Genomic DNA, 19,414 nt, shown 5'->3' on the forward strand with positions numbered 1-19,414 from the left:
AGTCTAATCCCACTCTCCCCCTCACTCCCCACACCCTTTAATATCCCACCCAGTCTAATCTCAGTCTCCCCCTCACTCCCCGCACCATTTAATATTCCACCCAGTTGAAACCCTCTCTCCCCCTCACTCCCCGCACCCTTTAATATCCCACGCAGTCTAATCCCACTCTCCCCCTCACTCCCCACACCCTTGAATATCCCGCCCAGTCTGATCCCACTCTCCTCCTCACTCCCCGCACCCTTTAATATCCCACCCAGTCGAATCCAACTCTCTCCCTCACTCCCCGCACCGTTTCATATCCCACCCAGTCTAGTGCCACTCTCTCCCTCACTCCCGCACCATTTAATATCCCACCTAATCAAATCCCACTCTCCCTCTCACTCCCCGCACCCTTTAATATCCCACCCAGTCTAATCCCACTCTCACCGTCACTGCCCGCACCCTTTAAAATCCCATCAGTCTAATCCCACTCCACCCTCATTCCCCACACCCTTTAATATCCCACTCAGTCTAATCCCACTCTCCCCCTCACTCCCCACACCCTTTAAGATCCCACCCAGTCTAATCCGACTCTCTCCCTCACTCCCCGCACCCTTTAATATCCCACCCTGTCTAATCCCACTCTCCCCCTCACTGCCCGCACCCTTTCAAATCCCACCCAGACTAATCCCACTCTCCCCCTCACTCCCCGCACCCTTTAATATCCCACCCAGTCTAATCCCACGTTCCGCTCACTCCCCGCACCCTTTAAAATCCCACCCAGTCTAATCCCACTCTCCCCCTCACTACCCGCACCCTTTAATATCCCACCTAGTCTAATCCGACTCTCTCCTTCACTCCCTCACCCTTTAATATCCCCCCCAGTCTAATCACACTCTCTCCCTCACTCCCCGCACCCTTTAATATCCCACCCAGTTTAATCCCACTCTCACCTCACTCCCCGCACCCTTTGATATCCCACCCAGTCGAATCCCTCTCTCCCCCTCACTCCCACACCCTTTAATATCCCACCCAGTCTAATCCCACTCTCCGTCTCACTCCCCACACCCTTTGTTATCCCACCCAGTCAAATCCCACTCTCCCCGTCACTCCCCGCACCCTTTAATATCCGACCCAGTCTAATCCCACTCTCCCCCTCACTCCCCGCACCCTTTAATATCCCACCCAGTCTAATCCCACTCTCCCCCTCACTCCCCACACCATTTAATATCCCACCCAGTCTAATCCCACTCTCTCCCTGACTCCCGCAACGTTTAATATCCTACCCAGTCTAATCCCACTCTCCACTTTATTCCCCGCACCCTTTAATATCCCACCCAGTCTAATCCCACTCTCCCCCTCACTCACCACACCCTTTAATATCCCACCCAGTCTAATCTCAGTCTCCCCCTCACTCTTTTATATCCCACCCAGTCTAATCCCACTCTCCCCTTTACTCCCCACACACTTTTAGATCCCACTCAGTCTCATCCTACTCTTCCCCTCACTCCCCGCACACTTTAATATCCCACGCAGTCCAATCCCACTCTCCCCCTCACTCCCCGCACCCTTTAATATCCCACCCAGTCTAATCCCACTCTCCCCCTCACTCCCCGCACCCTTTAATATCCCACCCAGTCTAATCTCAGTCTCCCCCTCACTCTTTTATATCCCACCAGTCTAATCGCACTCTCCCCTTTACTCCCCACACGCTTTTACATCACACTCAGTCTAATCCTACTCTTCCCCTCACTCCCCGCACACTTTAATATCCCACCCAGTCCAATCCCACTCTCCCCCTCACTCCCCGCACCCTTTAATATCCCACCCAGTCTAATCCCACTCTCCCCCTCACTCCCTGCACCCTTTAATATCCCACCCAGTCTAATCCCACTCTCTCCCTCACTCCCGCACCCTTTAATATCCCACCCAATCTAATCCCACTCTCCGTCTCACTTCTCGCACCCATTAATATCCCACCCAGTCTAATCCCACTCTCCCCCTCACTCCCCGCACCTTTTAATATCCTACCCAGTGTAATCCCACTCTCCTTCTCACTCCCCGCACCCTTTAATATCCCGCCCGGTCTGATCCCACTCTCTCCCTCACTCCCCACAACCTTTAATATCACACCCAGTCTAATCCCACACTCCCCTTTACTCCCCACACGCTTTTAGATCCCACCCAGTCTAATCCCACTCTCTCCCTCACTCCCTGCACTGTTTCTTATCCCACCCAGTCTAGTCCCACACTCCCCATCACTCCCCACACCCTTTAATATCCCAACCAGTCAAATCCCACTCTCCCCCTCACTCCCCGCACCCTTTAATATCCCACCCAGTCTAATCCGACTCTCTCCCTCACTCCCCGCACCCTTCAATATCACACCAGTCTAATCCCGCTCCCTCCTCATTCCCCACACCCTTTTATATACCACCAAGTCGAATCCCACTCCCCCTTCACTCCCGAAATCCTCTAATATCAAACCAGTCTTATCCCACTCTCTCCCTCACTCCCCGCACCCTTTAATATCCGACCCAGTCTAATCCCACTCTCCCCCTCACTCCCCGCACCTTTTAATATCCCACCCAGTCTAATCCCACTCTCCCCCTCACTGCCCGCACCCTTTAAAATCCCAACTAGTCTAATCCCACTCCCCCCTCATTCCACACACCATTTAATATCCCACCCAGTCTAATCCCACTCTCCCCCTCACTCCCCGCACCCTTTAATATCCCGCCCAGTCTAATCCCACTCTCCCCCTCACTCCCCACACCCTTTAATATCCCACCCAGTCTAATCCCACTCTTCTCCTCACTCCCCGCACCCATTAATATCCCACCCAGTCTAATCCCACTCTCCCCCTCACTCCCCACACCCTTTAATATCCCACCCAGTCTAATCCCACTCTTCTCCTCACTCTCCTCACCCTTTGATATCCCACCAAGGCTAATCCCACTCTCTCCCTCACTCCCCGCACACTTTAATATCCCACCCAGTCGAATCCCACTCTCTCCCTCAATCCCCACACCCTTTAATATCCACCCAGTCTAATCCCACACTCCCCTTTACTCCCCACACGCTGTTAGATCCCACCCAGTCTAATCCCACTCTCTCTCTCACTCCCCGCACTGTTTCATATCCCACCCAGTCTAGTCCCACACTCCCCATCACTCCCCACACACTTTAATATCCCAACCAGTCTAATCCCACTCCACCCTCATTCCCCACACCCTTTAATATCCCACGCAGTCTAATCCCACTCTCCCCCTCACTCCCCACACCCTTTAATATCCCACCCAGTCTAATCCGACTCTCTCCCTCACTCCCTCACCCTTTAATATTCCACCCAGTCTAATCCCACTCTCTCCCTCACTCCCCGCACCCTTTAATATCCCACCCAGTCTAATCCCACTCTCCCCCTCACTCCCCACACCCTTTAATATCCCACCCAGTCTAATCCGACTCTCTCCCTCACTCCCTCACCCTTTAATATCCCACCCAGTCTAATCCCACTCTCCCCCTCACTGCCCGCACCCTTTAATATCCCACCCAGTCTAATCCCACTCTCCCCCTCACTCCCCGCACCCTTTAATATCCCACCCAATCAAATTCCACTCTCCCCCTCACTCCCCACACCCTTTAATATCCCACCCAGTCTAATCCCACGTTCCGCTCACTCCCCGCACCCTTTAATATCCCACCGAGTCTAATCCCACTCTCCCCCTCACTCCCCGCACCCTTTAATATCACACCCAGTCTAATCCCACTCTCCCCCTCACTCCACAGACCCTTTAATATCACACCCAGTCTAATCCCACTCTCCTCCTCACTCCCCGCACCGTTTCATATCCCACCCAGTCAAGTCCCACTCTCCCCCTCACTCCCCACACCCTTTAATATCCCAAACAGTCTAATCCCACTCTCTCCCTCACTCCCGCACCCTTTAATATCCCACCCAATCTAATCCCACTCTCCGTCTCACTTCTCGCACCCATTAATATCCCACCCAGTCTAATCCCACTCTCCCCCTCACTCCCCGCACCTTTTAATATCCCACCCAGTCTAATCCCACTCTCCCCCTCACTGCCCGCACCCTTTAAAATCCCACCCAGTCTAATCCCACTCTCTCCTTCACTCCCCGCACCCTTTAATATCACACCCAGTCTAATCCCACTCCCCCCTCATTCCACACACCCTTTAATATCCCACCCACTCTCATCCCACTCTCCCCGGCACTCCCCACACCCTTTAATATCCCAACGAGTCTAATCCCACTCAGCCCCTCACTCCCCATACCCTTTAATATCCCGCCCAGTCTAATCCCACTCTCCCCCTCACTCCCCACACCCTTTAATATCCCACCCAGTGTAATCCCACTCTCTTTCTCACTCCCCGCACCCTTTAATATCCCGCCCGGTCTGATACCACTCTCTCCCTCACTCCCCACAACCTTTAATATCACACCCAGTCTAATCCCACTCTCTCTCTCACTCCCCGCACTGTTTCATATCCCACCCAGTCTAGTCCCACACTCCCCATCACTCCCCACACACTTTAATATCCCAACCAGTCTAATCCCACTCTCTCCCTCACTCCCACACCCTTTAATATCCCACCCAATCTAATCCCGCTCTCCGTCTCACTCCCCACACCATTTAATATCCCACCCAGTCAAATCCCACTCTCCCACTCACTCCCCGCACCCTTTAATATCCCACCCAGTCTAATCCCACTCTCCCCCTCACTCCCCACACCATTTAATATCCCACCCAGTCGAATGCCACTCTCTCCCTCACTCCCGCACCATTTAATATCCCACCGAATCAAATCCCACTCTCCCTCTCACTCCCCGCACCCTTAAATATCCCACCCAGTCTAATCCCACTCTCCCCCTCACTGCCCGCACCCTTTAAAATCCCACCCAGTCTAATCCCACTCTCCCCCTCACTCCCCGTACCCTTTAATATCCCACCCAGTCTAATCCCACTCTCTCCCTCACTCCCTCACCCTTTAATATCACACCAGTCTAATCCCACTCCCTCCTCATTCCCCACACCCTTTAATATCCCACGCAGTCTAATCCCACTCTCCCCCTCACTCCCCACACCCTTTAAGATCCCACCCAGTCTAATCCGACTCTCTCCCTCACTCCCTCAGCCTTTAATATTCCACCCAGTCTAATCCCACTCTCTCCCTCACTCCCCGCTCCCTTTAATATCCCACCCAGTCTAATCCCACTCTCCCCCTCACTCCCCGCACCTTTTAATATCCCACCCAATCTAATTTCACACCCCCTCACTCCCGACACACTTTAATATCCCACCCAGTCTAATCCCACGTTCCGCTCACTCCCCGCACCCTTTAAAATCCCACCCAGTCTAATCCCACTCTCCCCCTCACTCCCCGCACCCTTTAATATCTCACCCAGTCTAATCCGACACTCTCCCTCACTCCCTCACCCTTTAATATCCCACCCAGTCTAATCCCACTCTCTCCCTCACTCCCCGCACCCTTTAATATCCCACCCAGTCTAATCCCACTCTCCCCTTTACTCCCCACACGCTTTTATATCACACTCAGTCGAATCCCACTCTCCCCGTCGCTCCCCACGCCCTTTAATATCCCACCGAGTCTAATCCCACTCTCCCCCTCACTCCACAGACCCTTTAATATCCCGCCCATTCTGATCCCACTCTCCTCCTCACTCTCCGCACCGTTTCATATCCCACCCAGTCTAGTCCCACTCTCCCCCTCACTCCCCACACCCTTTAATATCCCAACCAGTCTAATCCCACTCTCTCCCTCACTCCTGCACCCTTTAATATCCCACCCAATCTAATCCCACTCTCCGTCTCACTCCCCGCACCCATTAATATCCCACCCAGTCTAATCCCACTCTCCCCCTCACTCCCCGCACCCTTTAATATTCCACCCAATCTAATCCCACTCTCTCCTTCACTCCCTCAATCTTTAATATCACACCAGTCTAATCCCACTCCCCCATCATTCCACACACCCTTTAATATCCCATCAAGTCGAATCCCACTCCCCCGTCACTTCCGACATCCTTTAATATCAAACCAGTCTTATCCCACTCTCCCCCTCACTCCCCGCACCCTTTAATATCCCACCCAGTCAAATCCCACTCTCCCCCTCACTCCCCGCACCCTTGAATATTCCACCCAGTCTAATCCCACTCTCTCCCTCACTTCCCGCACCCTTTAATATCCCACCCAGTCTAATCCCACGCTCCCCCTCACTCCCCGCACCCTTTAATATTCCACCCAGTCTAATCCCACTCTCCCTCTCACTCCCTGCACACTTTAATATCCCACCCAGTCGAATCCCACTCTTGCCCTCACTCCCCGCGCCCTTTACTATCCCACCAAGTCTAATCCCACTCTCTCCCTCACTCCCCGCACCCTTTAATATCCCACGAAGTCTAATCCCACTCTCTCCCTCACTCACCGCACCCTTTAAAATCCCACCCAGTCTAATCCCACTCTCCCCCTCACTCCCCGCACCCTTTAATATCTCACCCAGTCTAATCCGACACTCTCCCTCACTCCCTCACCCTTTAATATCCCACCCAGTCTAATCCCACTCTCTCCCTCACTCCCCGCACCCTTTAATATCCCACCCAGTCTAATCCCACTCTCCCCTTTACTCCCCACACGCTTTTATATCACACTCAGTCGAATCCCACTCTCCCCGTCGCTCCCCACGCCCTTTAATATCCCACCGAGTCTAATCCCACTCTCCCCCTCACTCCACAGACCCTTTAATATCCCGCCCATTCTGATCCCACTCTCCTCCTCACTCTCCGCACCGTTTCATATCCCACCCAGTCTAGTCCCACTCTCCCCCTCACTCCCCACACCCTTTAATATCCCAACCAGTCAAATCCCACTCTCTCCCTCACTCCTGCACCCTTTAATATCCCACCCAATCTAATCCCACTCTCCGTCTCACTCCCCGCACCCATTAATATCGCACCCAGTCTAATCCCACTCTCCCCCTCACTCCCCGCACCCTTTAATATTCCACCCAATCTAATCCCACTCTCTCCTTCACTCCCTCAATCTTTAATATCACACCAGTCTAATCCCACTCCCCCATCATTCCACACACCCTTTAATATCCCATCAAGTCGAATCCCACTCCCCCGTCACTTCCGACATCCTTTAATATCAAACCAGTCTTATCCCACTCTCCCCCTCACTCCCCGCACCCTTTAATATCCCACCCAGTCTAATCCCACTCTCCCCCTCACTCCCTGCACCCTTTAATATTCCACCCAGTCTAATCCCACTCTCTCCCTCACTTCCCGCACCCTTTAATATCCCACCCAGTCTAATCCCACGCTCCCCCTCACTCCCCGCACCCTTTAATATTCCACCCAGTCTAATCCCACTCTCTCCCTCACTCCCCGCACCCTTTAATATCCCACGCAGTCTAATCCCACTCTCCCTCTCACTCCCTGCACCCTTTAATATCCCACCCAGTCGAATCCCACTCTTGCCCTCACTCCCCGCGCCCTTTACTATCCCACCAAGTCTCATACCACTCTCTCCCTCACTCCCCGCACCCTTTAATATCCCACGAAGTCTAATCCCACTCTCCCCCTCACTCCCCGCACCCTTTCAAATCCCACCCAGTCAAATCCCACTCTCTCCCTCACTCCCCGCACCCTTTAATATCCCACCCAGTCAAATCCCACACTCTAGCTCACTCCCCGCACCCTTTAATATCCCACCCAGTCAAATCCCACTCCCCCCTCACACCCCGCGCCCTTTAATAATTCCACCCAGTCTAATCCCACTCTACCCCTCACTCTTTTAAATCCCACCCAATCTAATCCCACTCTCTCCCAAACTCACGCACCCTTTAATATCACACCAGTCTAATCCCACTCCCGCTCACTCCCCACACCCTTTAATATCCCACCCAGTCTAATCCCACGTTCCCCTCACTCCCCGCACCCTTTAATATCCCACCCAGTCTAATCCCACGTTCCCCTCACTCCCCGCACCCTTTTATATCCTACCCAGTCTAATCCCACTGCCCCCACACTCGCCACACCCTTTAATATCCCACCCAGTCTAATCCCACTCTCCCCCTCACTCCCCGCACCCTTTAAAGTCCCATCCAGTCGAATCCCACTCTCCCCCTCACGCCCCGCACCCTTTAATATGACACCCAGTCTTATCCAACTCTCCCCCTCACTCCCCACACCCTTTAATATCCCACCCAGTCTAATCCCACGTTCCCCTCACTCCCCGCACCCTTTAATATCCCACCCAGTCTAATCCCACGTTCCCCTCACTCCCCGCACCCTTTTATATCCCACCCAGTCTAATCCCACTGCCCCCACACTCGCCACACCCTTTAATATCCCACCCAGTCTAATCCCACTCTCCCCCTCACTCCCCGCACCCTTTAAAGTCCCATCCAGTCGAATCCCACTCTCCCCCTCACGCCCCGCACCCTTTAATATGACACCCAGTCTTATCCAACTCTCCCCCTCACTCCCCGCACCCTTTAATATCCCACACAGTCTAATCCCACTCTCCAACTCACTCCCCGCACCCTTTAATATCCCACCCAGTCGAATACCACTCTCCCCCTCACTCCCACACCCTTTTATATCCCACCCAGTCTAATACCACTCTCCCCATCACTCCCCACACCCTTTAATATCCCACCCAGTCCAATCCCACTCTGTCCCTTTCTCCCGCATCCTTTAATATCCCACCCAGTCTCATCCGACTCCCCCCACACTCCCCGCACCCTTTAATATCCCACCCAGTTAAATCCCACTCTCCCCCTCACTCTTTTATATCCCACCCAGTCTAATCCCACTCCCTCTCACTCCCCACACACTTTAATATCCCACCCAGTCTAATCCCACGTTCCCCTCACTCCCCGCACCCTTTAATATCCCACCCAGTCTAATCCCACTTCCCCCACACTCGCCACACCCTTTAATCTCCCACCCAGTCGAATCCCACTCTCCCCCTCACTACCCACACCCTTTAATATCCCACCCTGTCTAATCCCACTCTCGCCCTCAATCCCCACACCCTTTCAAATCCCATCCAGTCTAATCCGACTCTCCCCCTCACTCCCCGCACCCTTTAATATGCCACCCAGTCTAATCGCACTCTCTCCCTCACTCCCCGCGCCCTTTAATATCCCACCCAGTCTCATCCCACTCTCCCCCTCACTCCCCGCACCCATTAATATCCCGCCAAATCTAATCCCACTCTCCCCCTCACTCCCCGCACCCTTTCATATCCCACCCAGTCAAATCCCACTCTCTCCCTCACTCCCCGCACCCTTTAATATCCCACCCAGTCAAATCACACTCTCTTCCTCACTCCCCGCACGCTTTAATATTCCACCCAGTCTAAACCCACTCCCCCCTCACTCCCCGCAGCCTTTAATATTCCACCCAGCCTAATCCCACTCTCCCCCTCACTCTTTTATATCCCACCCAGTCTAATCCCACTCTCTCCCTCACTCCCGCACCCTTTAATATCACACCAGTCTAATCCCACTCCCTCTCACTCCCCACACCATTTAATATCCCACCCAGTCTAATCCCACGTTCCCCTCACTCCCCGCACCCTTTAATATCCCACCCAGTCTAATCCCACTCCCTCCACACTCGCCACACCCTTTAATATTCCACCCAGTCTAATCCCACTCTCCCCCTCACTACCCACACCCTTTAATATCCCACCCAGTCTAATCCCACTCTCCCCCTTACTCCCCGCACCATTTAATATCCCACCCAGTCTAATCCCACGTTCCCCTCACTCCCCGCACCCTTTAATATCCCACCCAGTCTAATCCCACTCCCTCCACACTCGCCACACCCTTTAATATTCCACCCAGTCTAATCCCACTCTCCCCCTCACTACCCACACCCTTTAATATGCCACCCAGTCTAATCCCACTCTCCCCCTCACTCCCTGCACCCTTTAATATCCCACGCAGTCTAATCCCACTCTCCCCCTCACTCCCCGCACCCTTTAATATCCCACCCAGTCGAATCCCACTCCCTCCTCACTCCCCGCACCCTTTAATATCCCACCCAGTCTAATCCCACTCTCCCCCTCACTCCCCGCACCCTTTAATATCCCACCCAGTCTAATCCCACTCTCCCCATACCCTTTAATATCCCACCCTGTCCCTTACTCCCGCATCCTTTAATATCCCACCCAGTCTAATCCCACTCCCCCTTCACACCCCGCACCCTTTCATATCCCACCCAGTCAAATCCCACTCTCTCCCTCACTCACCGCACCCTTTAATATCCCACCCAGTCTAATCCCACTCTCCCCCTCACTCCCCGCATCCTTTAATATCCCACCCTGTCTAATCCCACTCCCCCCTCACTCCCCGCACCCTTTAATATTCCACCCAGTCTAATCCCACTCTCCCCCTCACTCATTTATATCCCACCCAGTGTAATCCCACTCTCTCCCTCACTCCCGCACCCTTTAATATCCCACCCAGTCTAATCCCACTCACACCACACTCGCCACACCCTTTAATATCCCACCCAGTCTAATCCCACTCTCCCCCTCACTACCCACACGCTTTAATATCCCACCCAGTCTAATCCCACTCTCCCCCACACTCCCCGCACCCTTTAATATCCCACACAGTCTAATCCCACTCTCCACCTCACTCCCCGCACCCTTTAATATCCCACCCAGTCTAATCCCACCCTCCCCCTCACTCCCCGCACCCTTTAATATCCCACCCAGTCTAATTCCACTCCCCCCTCACTCCCCGCACCCTTTAATATCCCACCCAGTCTAATCCCACTCCCCCCTCACTCCCCGCACCCTTTAATATCCCACCCAGTCTAATCCCACTTTCCCCCTCACTCCCACACTCTTGAATATCCCACCCAGTCTAATCCCACTCTCCCCATACCCTTTAATATCCCACCCTGTCCAATCACACTCTGTCCCTTACTCCCGCATCCTTTAATATCCCACCCAGTCTAATCCCACTCCCCCCTCACTCAGAGCACCCTTTAATATCCCACCAAGTCTAATCCCACTCTCCCCCCACTCCCCCCACCCTTTAATATCCCACCCAGTCTAATCCCACTCCCCCCTCACTCCCCGCACCCTTTAATATCCCATCCAGTCTAATCCCACTCTCCCCCCACTCCCCCCAACCTTTAATATCCCACCCAGTCTAATCCCTCTCCCCCCTCACTCCCCCCACCCTTTAATATCCTAACCAGTCTAATCCCACCCCCCCTCACTCCTCGCACCCTTTAATATCACACCCAGTCTAATCCCACTCTCCCCCTCACTCTTTAATATCCCATCCAGTCTAATCCCACTCTCCCCCCTCACTCCCCGCACCCTTTAATATCCCACCCAGTCTAATCCCACGCTCCCCTCACTCCCCGCACCCTTTAATATTCCACCCAGTCTAATCCCACTCTCCCCCTCACTCCCCGCATCCTTTAATATCACACCCAGTCTAATCCCACTCTCCCCCTCAGTCCCCACACCCTTTAAATCCCACCCAGTCTAATCACATTCTGTCCCTTACTCCCGCATCCTTTAATATCCCACCCCTTCTAATCCCAGTCTCCCCCTCACCCTTTTATATCCCACCCAGTCTAATCCCACTCTCCCCCTCACCCATTTATATCCCACCCAGTCTAATCCCACTCTCCCCCTCACTCCCCACACCCTTTAATATCCCACCCAGTCTAATCCCAGTCTCCCCCTCACCCTTTTATATCCCACCCTGTCTAATCCCACTCTCCCCCTCATGTCCCGCACCCTTTAATATCACACCAGTCGAATCCCACTCTCCCCCTCACTCCCACACCCATTAATATCCCACCCAGTCTAATCCCACTCTCCCCATCACTCCCCGTACCCTTTCACATCCCACCCAGTCAAATGCCACTCTCTCCCTCACTCCCCGCACACTTTAATATCCCACCCAGTCTAATCCCACTCTCCCCCTCACTCCCCGCACCCTTTAATATCCACCCAGTCTATTCCCACTCCCCCCTCACTCCCCGCACCCTTTAATATCCCACCCAGTCTAATCCCACTCTCCCCCTCACTCCCCGCACCCTTTAATATCCACCCAGTCTATTCCCATTCCCCCCTCACTCCCCGCACCCTTTAATATCCACCCAGTCTAATCCCACTCTCCCCCTCACTCCCCGCACCCTTTAATATCCACCCAGTCTATTCCCACTCCCCCCTCACTCCCCGCACCCTTTAATATCCACCCAGTCTAATCCCACTCTCCCCCTCACTCCCCACACCCTTTAATATCCACCCAGTCTATTCCCACTCCCCCCTCACTCCCCGCACCCTTTAACATCACACCAGTCTAATCCCACTCTCCCCACATCCTCTCATTTGTATATTTCTCTCTCTCTCTGTCAGTCTCTGTCTCTCTCTGTGTCTGTGGCTGGATTTGGGAATGCTGAGCAGTGACGCGGCATCCTGGAATGTGTCCTGACGTCAGGCTGCTGGCTTCCCGGGAGTCGGAGGGAGCGGGATTGAGGGAGAGAGAGGGAGTGAGGGAGCGGCGAGCGGAGGGCCAGGGGGTGAGTGTGCAGTCACTCCGGGTGCGGCCCGGATACATTGTGGCTCTGAGCGGATACATTGTAACTGCGGCAGCTTCCTGCTCCCTCCCCCTTCATCCAGCCTGCACCTCCCTCCCTCCCTCCCTCCCTCACCCTCTCCCACCTCCCTCCCTCCCTCACCCTCTCCCACCTCCCTCCCTCCCTCATCCAGCCTGCACCTCCCTCCCTCCCTCCCTCCCTCCCCCACTGCACCTCCCTCCCTCACCCACTGCACCTCCCTCCCTCCCTCACCCTCACCCACTGCACCTCCCTCACCCTCTCCCACTGCACCTCCCTCCCTCACCCTCTCCCACTGCACCTCCCTCCCTCACCCTCTCCCACTGCACCTCCCTCCCTCCCTCATCCACCCTGCACCTCCCTCCCTCCCTCATCCACCCTGCACCTCCCTCCCTCCCTCATCCACCCTGCACCTCCCTCCCTCCCTCCCTCATCCACCCTGCACCTCCCTCCCTCCCTCATCCACCCTGCACCTCCCTCCCTCACCCTCTCCCACTGCACCTCCCTCCCTCCCTCACCCTCACCCACTGCACCTCCCTCCCTCCCTCCCTCCCTCATCCAGCCTGCACCTCCCTCCCTCCCTCCCTCACCCTCTCCCACTGCACCTCCCTCCCTCCCTCCCTCCCTCATCCACCCTGCACCTCCCTCCCTCCCTCATCCACCCTGCACCTCCCTCCCTCCGTCATCCACCCTGCACCTCCCTCCCTCCGTCATCCACCCTGCACCTCCCTCCCTCCCTCCCTCATCCACCCTGCACCTCCCTCCCTCCCTCCCTCCCTCCCTCATCCACCCTGCACCTCCCTCCCTCCCTCCCTCCCTCCCTCATCCACCCTGCACCTCCCTCCCTCCCTCATCCACCCTGCACCTCCCTCCCTCCCTCATCCACCCTGCACCCTCCCTCCTCCCTCATCCACCCTGCACCTCCCTCCCTCCCTCATCCACCCTGCACCTCCCTCCCTCCCTCATCCACCCTGCACCTCCCTCCCTCCCTCATCCACCCTGCACCTCCCTCCCTCCCTCCACCTCCCTCCCTCCCTCCACCTCCCTCCCTCCCTCCACCTCCCTCCCTCCCTCCACCTCCCTCCCTCCCTCCACCTCCCTCCCTCCCTCCACCTCCCTCCCTCCCTCCACCTCCCTCCCTCCCTCCACCTCCCTCCCTCCCTCCACCTCCCTCCCTCCCTCCACCTCCCTCCCTCCCTCCACCTCCCTCCCTCCCTCCACCTCCCTCCCTCCCTCATCCACCCTGCACCTCCCTCCCTCATCCACCCTGCACCTCCCTCCCTCATCCACCCTGCACCTCCCTCCCTCATCCACCCTGCACCTCCCTCCCTCATCCACCCTGCACCTCCCTCCCTCATCCACCCTGCACCTCCCTCCCTCATCCACCCTGCACCTCCCTCCCTCATCCACCCTGCACCTCCCTCCCTCATCCACCCTGCACCTCCCTCCCTCATCCACCCTGCACCTCCCTCCCTCATCCACCCTGCACCTCCCTCCCTCATCCACCCTGCACCTCCCTCCCTCATCCACCCTGCACCTCCCTCCCTCATCCACCCTGCACCTCCCTCCCTCATCCACCCTGCACCTCCCTCCCTCATCCACCCTGCACCTCCCTCCCTCATCCACCCTGCACCTCCCTCCCTCATCCACCCTGCACCTCCCTCCCTCATCCACCCTGCACCTCCCTCCCTCCCTCATCCACCCTGCACCTCCCTCCCTCCCTCATCCACCCTGCACCTCCCTCCCTCCCTCATCCACCCTGCACCTCCCTCCCTCCCTCAGCCACCCTGCACCTCCCTCCCTCCTCAGCCACCCTGCACCTCCCTCCCTCCCTCAGCCACCCTGCACCTCCCTCCCTCCCTCATCCACCCTGCACCTCCCTCCCTCCCTCATCCACCCTGCACCTCCCTCCCTCCCTCATCCACCCTGCACCTCCCTCCCTCCCTCATCCACCCTGCACCTCCCTCCCTCCCTCATCCACCCTGCACCTCCCTCCCTCCCTCATCCACCCTGCACCTCCCTCCCTCCCTCCCTCATCCACCCTGCACCTCCCTCCCTCCCTCATCCACCCTGCACCTCCCTCCCTCCCTCATCCACCCTGCACCTCCCTCCCTCCCTCATCCACCCTGCACCTCCCTCCCTCCCTCATCCACCCTGCACCTCCCTCCCTCCCTCATCCACCCTGCACCTCCCTCCCTCCCTCATCCACCCTGCACCTCCCTCCCTCCCTCATCCACCCTGCACCTCCCTCCCTCCCTCATCCACCCTGCACCTCCCTCCCTCCCTCATCCACCCTGCACCTCCCTCCCTCCCTCATCCACCCTGCACCTCCCTCCCTCCCTCCCTCATCCACCCTGCACCTCCCTCCCTCCCTCCCTCATCCACCCTGCACCTCCCTCCCTCCCTCCCTCATCCACCCTGCACCTCCCTCCCTCCCTCATCCACCCTGCACCTCCCTCCCTCCCTCATCCACCCTGCACCTCCCTCCCTCCCTCATCCACCCTGCACCTCCCTCCCTCCCTCATCCACCCTGCACCTCCCTCCCTCCCTCATCCACCCTGCACCTCCCTCCCTCCCTCATCCACCCTGCACCTCCCTCCCTCCCTCATCCACCCTGCACCTCCCTCCCTCCCTCATCCACCCTGCACCTCCCTCCCTCCCTCATCCACCCTGCACCTCCCTCCCTCCCTCATCCACCCTGCACCTCCCTCCCTCCCTCATCCACCCTGCACCTCCCTCCCTCCCTCATCCACCCTGCACCTCCCTCCCTCATCCACCCTGCACCTCCCTCCCTCATCCACCCTGCACCTCCCTCCCTCATCCACCCTGCACCTCCCTCCCTCATCCACCCTGCACCCCTCCCTCCCTCATCCACCCTGCACCTCCCTCCCTCCCTCATCCACCCTGCACCTCCCTCCCTCCCTCATCCACCCTGCACCTCCCTCCCTCCCTCATCCACCCTGCACCTCCCTCCCTCCCTCATCCACCCTGCACCTCCCTCCCTCCCTCATCCACCCTGCACCTCCCTCCCTCCCTCATCCACCCTGCACCTCCCTCCCTCCCTCATCCACCCTGCACCTCCCTCCCTCCCTCATCCACCCTGCACCTCCCTCCCTCCCTCATCCACCCTGCACCTCCCTCCCTCCCTCATCCACCCTGCACCTCCCTCCCTCCCTCATCCACCCTGCACCTCCCTCCCTCCCTCATCCACCCTGCACCTCCCTCCCTCCCTCATCCACCCTGCACCTCCCTCCCTCCCTCATCCACCCTGCACCTCCCTCCCTCCCTCATCCACCCTGCACCTCCCTCCCTCCCTCATCCACCCTGCACCTCCCTCCCTCCCTCATCCACCCTGCACCTCCCTCCCTCCCTCATCCACCCTGCACCTCCCTCCCTCCCTCATCCACCCTGCACCTCCCTCCCTCCCTCCCTCATCCACCCTGCACCTCCCTCCCTCCCTCCCTCATCCACCCTGCACCTCCCTCCCTCCCTCCTCATCCACCCTGCACCTCCCTCCCTCCCTCCCTCATCCACCCTGCACCTCCCTCCCTCCCTCATCCACCCTGCACCTCCCTCCCCTCCCTCATCCACCCTGCACCTCCCTCCCTCCCTCATCCACCCTGCACCTCCCTCCCTCCCTCACCCTCTCCCACTGCACCTCCCTCCCTCCCTCACCCTCTCCCACTGCACCTCCCTCCCTCCCTCACCCCTCCCACTGCACCTCCCTCCCTCCCTCCCTCACCACCTCCCTCCCTCCCTCACCACCTCCCTCCCCTCCCTCACCACCTCCCTCCCTCCCTCACCACCTCCCTCCCTCCCTCCCTCACCACCTCCCTCCCTCCCTCACCACCTCCCTCCCTCCCTCACCACCTCCCTCCCTCCCTCACCACCTCCCTCCCTCCCTCACCACCTCCCTCCCTCCCTCACCACCTCCCTCCCTCCCTCACCAACTCCCTCCCTCCCTCACCAACTCCCTCCCTCCCTCACCAACTCCCTCCCTCCCTCACCAACTCCCTCCCTCCCTCACCAACTCCCTCCCTCCCTCACCAACTCCCTCCCTCCCTCACCAACTCCCTCCCTCCCTCACCACCTCCCTCCCTCACCACCTCCCTCCCTCACCACCTCCCTCCCTCACCACCTCCCTCCCTCACCACCTCCCTCCCTCACCACCTCCCTCCCTCACCACCTCCCTCCCTCCCTCACCCTCTCCCACTGCACCTCCCTCCCGCCCTCACCCTCTCCCACTGCACCTCCCACCCTCCCTCACCCTCTCCCACTGCACCTCCCTCCCTCCCTCACCCTCTCCCACTGCACCTCCCTCCCTCCTCCCTCACCCTCTCCCACTGCACCTCCCTCCCTCATCCACCCTGCACCTCCCTCCCTCCCTCACCCCCTCCCTCCCTCACCCTCTCCCACTGCACCTCCCTCCCTCCCTCACCCTCTCCCACTGCACCTCCCTCCCTCCCTCACCCTCTCCCACTGCACCTCCCTCCCTCCCTCCCTCACCCTCTCCCACTCCACCTCCCTCCCTCCCTCCCTCCCTCACCCCCTCCCTCCCTCACCCTCTCCCACTGCACCTCCCTCCCTCATCCACCCTCCCTCCCTCCCTCATCCACCCTCCCTCCCTCCCTCTCCACCCTCCCTCCCTCCCTCATCCACCCTCCCTCCCTCATCCACCCTCCCTCCCTCATCCACCCTCCCTCCCTCCCTCATCCACCCTCCCTCCCTCCCTCATCCACCCTCCCTCCCGCCCTCATCCACCCTCCCTCCCTCCCTCATCCACCCTCCCTCCCTCCCTCATCCACCCTCCCTCCCTCCCTCATCCACCCTCCCTCCCTCCCTCATCCACCCTCCCTCCCTCCCTCATCCACCCTCCCTCCCTCCCTCATCCACCCTCCCTCCCTCCCTCATCCACCCTCCCTCCCTCCCTCATCCACCCTCCCTCCCTCCCTCATCCACCCTCCCTCCCTCCCTCATCCACCCTCCCTCCCTCCCTCATCCACCCTCCCTCCCTCCCTCATCCACCCTCCCTCCCTCCCTCCCTCATCCACCCTCCCTCCCTCCCTCATCCACCCTCCCTCCCTCCCTCATCCACCCTCCCTCCCTCCCTCCCTCATCCACCCTCCCTCCCTCCCTCCCTCATCCACCCTCCCTCCCTCCCTCCCTCATCCACCCTCCCTCCCTCCCTCCCTCATCCACCCTCCCTCCCTCCCTCATCCACCCTCCCTCCCTCCCTCATCCACCCTGCACCTCCCTCCCTCCCTCATCCACCCTGCACCTCCCTCCCTCCCTCCCTCATCCACCCTGCACCTCCCTCCCTCCCTCATCCACCCTGCACCTCCCTCCCTCACCCTCTCCCACTGCACCTCCCTCCCTCCCTCACCCTCACCCACTGCACCTCCCTCCCTCCCTCCCTCCCTCCCTCCCTCATCCAGCCTGCACCTCCCTCCCTCCCTCCCTCACCCTCTCCCACTGCACCTCCCTCCCTCCCTCCCTCCCTCATCCACCCTGCACCTCCCTCCCTCCCTCATCCACCCTGCACCTCCCTCCCTCCCTCATCCACCCTGCACCTCCCTCCCTCCCTCCCTCATCCACCCTGCACCTCCCTCCCTCCCTCCCTCCCTCCCTCCCTCCCTCCCTCATCCACCCTGCACCTCCCTCCCTCCCTCATCCACCCTGCACCTTCCTCCCTCCCTCATCCACCCTGCACCTCCCTCCCTCCCTCATCCACCCTGCACCTCCCTCCCTCCCTCATCCACCCTGCACCTCCCTCCCTCCCTCATCCACCCTGCACCTCCCTCCCTCCCTCCACCTCCCTCCCTCCCTCCACCTCCCTCCCTCCCTCCACCTCCCTCCCTCCCTCCACCTCCCTCCCTCCCTCCACCTCCCTCCCTCCCTCCACCCTCACTCCCTCCCTCCCTCATCCACCCTGCACCTCCCTCCCTCCCTCATCCACCCTGCACCTCCCTCCCTCATCCACCCTGCACCTCCCTCCCTCATCCACCCTGCACCTCCCTCCCTCATCCACCCTGCACCTCCCTCCCTCATCCACCCTGCACCTCCCTCCCTCCCTCATCCACCCTGCACCTCCCTCCCTCATCCACCCTGCACCTCCCCCCTCCCTCCCTCATCCACCCTGCACCTCCCTCCCTCCCTCATCCACCCTGCACCTCCCTCCCTCCCTCATCCACCCTGCACCTCCCTCCCTCCCTCATCCACCCTGCACCTCCCTCCCTCCCTCATCCACCCTGCACCTCCCTCCCTCCCTCATCCACCCTGCACCTCCCTCCCTCCCTCATCCACCCTGCACCTCCCTCCCTCCCTCATCCACCCTGCACCTCCCTCCCTCCCTCATCCACCCTGCACCTCCCTCCCTCCCTCATCCACCCTGCACCTCCCTCCCTCCCTCATCCACCCTGCACCTCCCTCCCTCCCTCATCCACCCTGCACCTCCCTCCCTCCCTCATCCACCCTGCACCTCCCTCCCTCCCTCATCCACCCTGCACCTCCCTCCCTCCCTCATCCACCCTGCACCTCCCTCCCTCCCTCATCCACCCTGCACCTCCCTCCCTCCCTCATCCACCCTGCACCTCCCTCCCTCCCTCCCTCATCCACCCTGCACCTCCCTCCCTCCCTCATCCACCCTGCACCTCCCTCCCTCCCTCATCCACCCTGCACCTCCCTCCCTCCCTCATCCACCCTGCACCTCCCTCCCTCCCTCATCCACCCTGCACCTCCCCTCCCTCCCTCATCCACCCTGCACCTCCCTCCCTCCCTCATCCACCC

Source organism: Mustelus asterias, chromosome 3 (assembly GCF_964213995.1).
Source record: "Mustelus asterias chromosome 3, sMusAst1.hap1.1, whole genome shotgun sequence".
Taxonomy (NCBI): Eukaryota; Metazoa; Chordata; class Chondrichthyes; order Carcharhiniformes; family Triakidae; genus Mustelus; species Mustelus asterias.